Consider the following 5,122-nt stretch of genomic DNA (forward strand, 5'->3'; position numbering starts at 1 on the left):
GGAAGGAGGGAGGGAAGGAAAAGGGAGGGAGGGAAGGAAGGAAGGAAAAGGGGAGGGAGGGAGGGGGAGGAAAGGGGAGGAGGGAAGAAAAAGGTAGGGAGGGAGGATAGAAGGAAGGAAGGAAGGAGGAAAGGAGGGAGGGGGAGGAAAAGGAGGGAGGGAAGAAGGAAGGGAGAAGGAAGGAAAGGAGGGAGAGAAGAAGGAAGGAGGAAGGAAAAGGGAGGGAGGAAAGAAAAGAAGGAAGAGAAGGAAGGAAGGAAGGAAGGAAGGAAGGAAGGAAGGGAGGGAGGGAGGGAGGGAGGAAAGAAGGAAGGAAGGAAGGAAGAAGGAAGGAAGGAAGGAAGGAAGGAAGGAAGGAAGGAAAAGGAAGGAAAAGGGAGGGAGGAGGGAGGAATGAAAAAGGAAGGAAGGAAGAGGAGGGAGGGAGGGAGGAAGGAAGGAAGGAAGGAAGGAAGGAAGGGAGGGAGGGAGGGAGGAAAGAAGGGAGGGAGGGAGGGAGGGTGCATAGAAGGAAGGAAGGAAGGAAAGAAGGAAGGGAGGGAGGGAGGAAAAGGGAGGGAGGGAGGATAGAAGAAAGGAAGGGAGGGAAGCCGAGCCCTCTGGACAGCTGGACAGGTGTGCGGCCAGGCCTGCCCAGGTGACGCCGAAGCCCGCCCGCCCTTCTCCCCCTCCCCAAGGACCGCGCCTGCCCCCTTCGGGCCCCCTCCCCTGGGTGGGGCTGGGCCGATTCCCGCGGGGCAGCCCCTCACCCGCCTTACCGAGCCGGCGCCGCGCTCCTCTCCCCGCGGGCTTCCTCAGGCGGCGTTGCCTGGCAGGCGCGGCTCCCTCGCCGGCCCGGCCTCCATCCCTCCGCCGCGGCTGGGCCTGCCGGGGCGGCGAGCGATGCCCGGGCTCGGAGCGCTCAGCTGGCCGGCTCGACAGGCTGCACAGCCGCGAGGAAGCGGCCCCGAGATGAGCCACGGCCGCCTTGGCCGCTCCCGATGCGCGCTCGACGCCGAGGATGCTGCTCCGCGCCCAGCCCGGCACGGCGGCAGGCAGGCAGGCAGGAAGGCGAGGCGAGCGAGCCAGCAGCCCCAGGCGCGTCCCCGTGCGCGATCCGCCGCCGCCGCTGCTTCCCCGCCCTGCCAAGCCAGCAGAGGCGCAGCAACATCTGCAGGAGGAGGCAGAGCGCAGCCGGGCAGCGGAGGCTCCGCGCTCCCGCACAAAGAGCCCCACGCCCCCCCACTCCGCCCGCCCCCGCTGCTGATGTGGGGGGTCAGGAGCCCCCACCGGCTCCCATCAGGGTGGGACAACTCACCGTGGGACAATTGGACAATTCTACGGAATTATTGAAGAATAATATTGTCACACATAATGTCATTTTGGCCATCCACGTTTCATTCCGTGCCTCCTTTTGCCTCTTTTCTTTACTGATTCTATTCCACGGAGTCCTTAATATTAGTGTCACTCTTGTTCTGCAGCCAATTGGCCATTGCAAGTTGGCCATGGCACGTTGATCATGATGAATTGGCCACTTACAAGTTGGCCATGGTGAGTTGGCCATTACAAGTTGGTCATGATAAGCTGGCCATAACAAGTTGGCCATGGTGAGTTGGCCATTACAAATTGGTCATGATAAGATGGCCATAGCAAGTTGGTCATGGTGAGTTGGCCATTACAAGTTGGTCATGATAAGTTGGCCATTACAAGTTGGTCATGATAAGTTGGCCATTACAAGTTGGTCGTGGTGAGTTGGCATTAGAAGGTGGTCATGATGAGTTGGCCATTACAAGTTGGTCATGATAAGATGGCCATAGCAAGTTGGCCATGGTGAGTTGGCCATTACAAGTTGGTCATGATAAGCTGGCCATAACAAGTTGGCCATGGTGAGTTGTCCATTACAAATTGGTCATGATAAGATGGCCATAGCAAGTTGGTCATGGTGAGTTGGCCATTACAAGTTGGTCATGATAAGTTGGCCATTACAAGTTGGTCGTGGTGAGTTGGCATTAGAAGGTGGTCATGATGAGTTGGCCATTACAAGTTAGCCATGGTGAGTTGGCATTACAAGTTGGTCATGGTGAGTTCGTCATTACAAGTTGGTCATGATAAGTTGAACACTACAAGTTGGTCATGATAAGTTGGCCATTACAAGTTAGTCATGATAAGTTGGCCATTACAAGTTAGTCATGATAAGTTGGCCATTACAAGTTGGTCATGATGAGTTGGCCATTACAAGTTGGCCATGGTGAGTTGGCCATTACAAGTTGGCCATAGCAAGTTGGTCATGGTGAGTTGGCCATTACAAGACGGCCATGGTGAGTTGGCCATTACAAGGCGGCCATGGTGAATTGGCCATTACAAGACGGCCATGGTGAGTTGGCCATGGCAAGTTGGTCATGGTGAGTTGGCCATGGCATGTTGGCCTTTGCAAGTTGGCTGTGGTGAGCTGGCCATGGTGAATTGTCATAGACCTGGTCCCCAGCACATGCCGTCCACTTTCTCTGCAGAGGAAGGAGATGAGCCACATTGGCAGCAGCTGCTGCCCACTTGACTGGCCTGGGGGAGAGGCTGGCGACCCCAGGAGTGGGTTGTCTCAGGATGCGCCCCACCATTCGGGACAAGGGTGGGCAGGAAGACCCCCTCTGGGGACAGAGTGGAAGAGGGGGAGGGCTGTGGGGTCCTTGGGGTGGGTGGTGTTTCTTGCAGACGTTTCACGACCCAACTAGTGAACATCATCAGTGCTAGGAGGGAGATTGCAGGAAGAAGGAAGAGGAGGGGGACTGTGGGGTTCAGTTGAAATTCTCTCGTTTCTATCATTTGTAAGCGTCCCAGAATCACCTCGTAAGGGAGACGGGCAGCGTGTGGAAATCAATCGATTTATTTTCACCCCATTTTGTGACTTTTCTCCTGCCACCATCGTTAAGTGAATCACGGCCATTCTTTAAATTGATCACCCTGTTCTGAAGTGCATCCGGCTTCCCACATGGGCTTTGGGGGAATCCCTACCCCCTCCCCCACAGGACACAGCAACCGTCATAAATACGAGTCAGCAGCCAAGCATCCAAATTTAGATCCCATGACTGTGGGGATGCCACAACGGTCGTAAGGGTGAAAAATGGTTCTAAGTCCCTTTTTTCCAGTGCCGTTGCAACTTCCAAAGCTCACTAAGTGAACAGTTGTATGTCGAGGACTACCTGTATATACATATCACACACACACACACACATATATCTATATATACCTATAAGATGTTTAATCACAGTCCATTTTGAATATGTAGTGGAGAAAAAGGGAAGGGGTCCTCTTGAGACCACTTTTCTCCTTGAGGACTACAATCCCTTCTTCCTGGAGGGCTGCAGTCCTGAGGGGGGCTGAGAGTGTGTGTGTGTGTGTGTGAGAGAGAGAGAAAGAGAGAGAGACAGAGAGAAGGACAGAGAGAAAGAGAAAAAGAGAGAGAGACAGAAAGAGAGAGACAGAGACAGAGACAGAGAGAAGGACAGAAGAAAGAGAGAAAGAGAAAAAGAGAGAGAGAAAGAGAAAGAGACAGAAAGAGAGTCAGAAAAGAGAGAGAGAGAGAGAGAAGAGACAGAGAGAAGGACAGAAAGAAGGAAGAGAAAGAAAAGAGAGAGAGAGAGAGAGAGAGAGAGAGACAGAGAGAAGGACAGAGAGAAAGAGAGAAAGAGAAAAAGAGAGAGAGAGAGACAGAGAGACAGAGAGAAGGACAGAGAGAAAAGAGAGAAAGAAAAAAGAGAGAGAGAGAGAAGAGAGAGAGAGAAGTGAGAGAGAGAGAGAGAGAGAGAAGAGAGAGAGACAGAAGGACACAGAGAGAGACAGAAGGACACAGAGAGAGAGACAGAGAGGACAGAAAGAAAGAAAGAAAGAGAGACAGAAAGAGAAAGAGAGAGAGAGAGAGAGAGAGAGAGAGAGAGAAAGAGAGAGGAGACAGAGAGACAGAAGGACACAGAGAGAGACAGAGAGAAGGACAGAAAGAAAGAAAAAGAGAGAGACAGAAAGAGAAGAGAGAGAGTGAGAGAAGAGAGAGAGAGAAAGAGAGAGAGTGAGAGAAAGAAAGAAAGAGAGACAGAAAGAGAAAGAGAGACAGAAAGAGAAAGAGAGAGAGAAGAGAGAGAGAGTGAGAGAGAGACAGAGAGACAGAGAGACGGAAGGACACAGAGAGAGAGACAGAGAGAAGGACAGAAAGAAAGATGAAAGAGAGACAGAGAAGAGAAAGAGAGAGAAAGAGCTGAGAAGAGAGTGAGAGAAAAGAGAGAGAGAGAGAGAGAGAGAGAAGGACACAGAGAGAGACAGAAGGACAAGAGAGAGACAGAGAGAAGGACAGAAAGAAAGAGAGAGACAGAAGAGAGAGAGAAAGAGAGAGAGTGAGAGAAAGAGAGAGAGAGAAGAGAGACAGAGAGACAGAAGGACACACAGAGAGAGACAGAGAGAAGGACAGAAAGAAAGATAGAAAGAGAGAGACAGAAAGAGAGAGAGAGAGAGAAGAGAGAGAGAGACAGAAGGACACAGAGAGAGACAGAAGGACACAGAGAGAGAGACAGAGAGGAAGGACAGAAAGAAAGAAAGAGAGACAGAGAGAAAGAGAAGAGAAAGAGAGAGAGAGAGAGAGAGAGAGAAGAGAGACAGAGAGACAGAAGGACACACAGAGAGAGAGACAGAGAGAAGGACAGAAAGAAAGATAGAAAGAGAGAGACAGAAAGAGAAAGAGAGAGAAAGAGCTGAGAAAGAGAGAGAGAGAGAGAAGAGAGAGAGACAGAAGGACACAGAGAGACAGAGAGAAGGACAGAAAGAAAGATAGAAAAAGAGAGAGAGAGAGAAAGAGAAAAGAGAGAGAGAGGACTGAGAGACAGAGACAGAGAGAGAGAGAGCAGAATCCTGCAGCCCCCCTTCCCACAGATGCACAGGTGTGAGTCCTTTTCGGCTGGGCTGTCAATCAAACCCAAAAGGCCCCCCCCTGGCAGAACATGGGTGCCTGCTTTGGCATACCCTTCCCCCCGTGCCTGCTTGCCCTCCTCGGCCTGGCTGGCTCCAGCTGTCCGCTTGCTGGGAGGGGCGGGCTCAGTTTACCTTGGCGACCATTGCTTAGGAGCCTGTCCCAGGTCGCCGGGCAACCGTTGCCAAGGAG

General features: G+C 52.3%; 1 protein-coding gene across 3 annotated transcripts in view; it reads right to left on the reverse strand.

Annotated features, from left to right (window-relative positions):
- The window catches only part of ATCAY (ATCAY kinesin light chain interacting caytaxin), a 32,681-nt gene extending 31,663 nt beyond the window's left edge, over nucleotides 1-1,018 (reverse strand). For all 3 annotated transcript variants that reach the window (XM_087948770.1, XM_087948769.1, XM_087948768.1), the window contains exon 1: nucleotides 759-1,018. The gene's annotated coding sequence lies outside the window, so the exon portion shown is untranslated. The remainder of the gene's footprint in view (nucleotides 1-758) is intronic.
- Between the last annotated feature and the right edge of the window lie 4,104 nt (nucleotides 1,019-5,122).

The sequence above is a fragment of the Notechis scutatus genome, unplaced genomic scaffold, assembly GCF_049901735.1.
Source record: "Notechis scutatus isolate UNSWTSFEM ecotype Mainland unplaced genomic scaffold, rNotScu1.2 NSCUSCF19, whole genome shotgun sequence".
In the NCBI taxonomy this organism is placed as follows: domain Eukaryota; kingdom Metazoa; phylum Chordata; class Lepidosauria; order Squamata; family Elapidae; genus Notechis; species Notechis scutatus.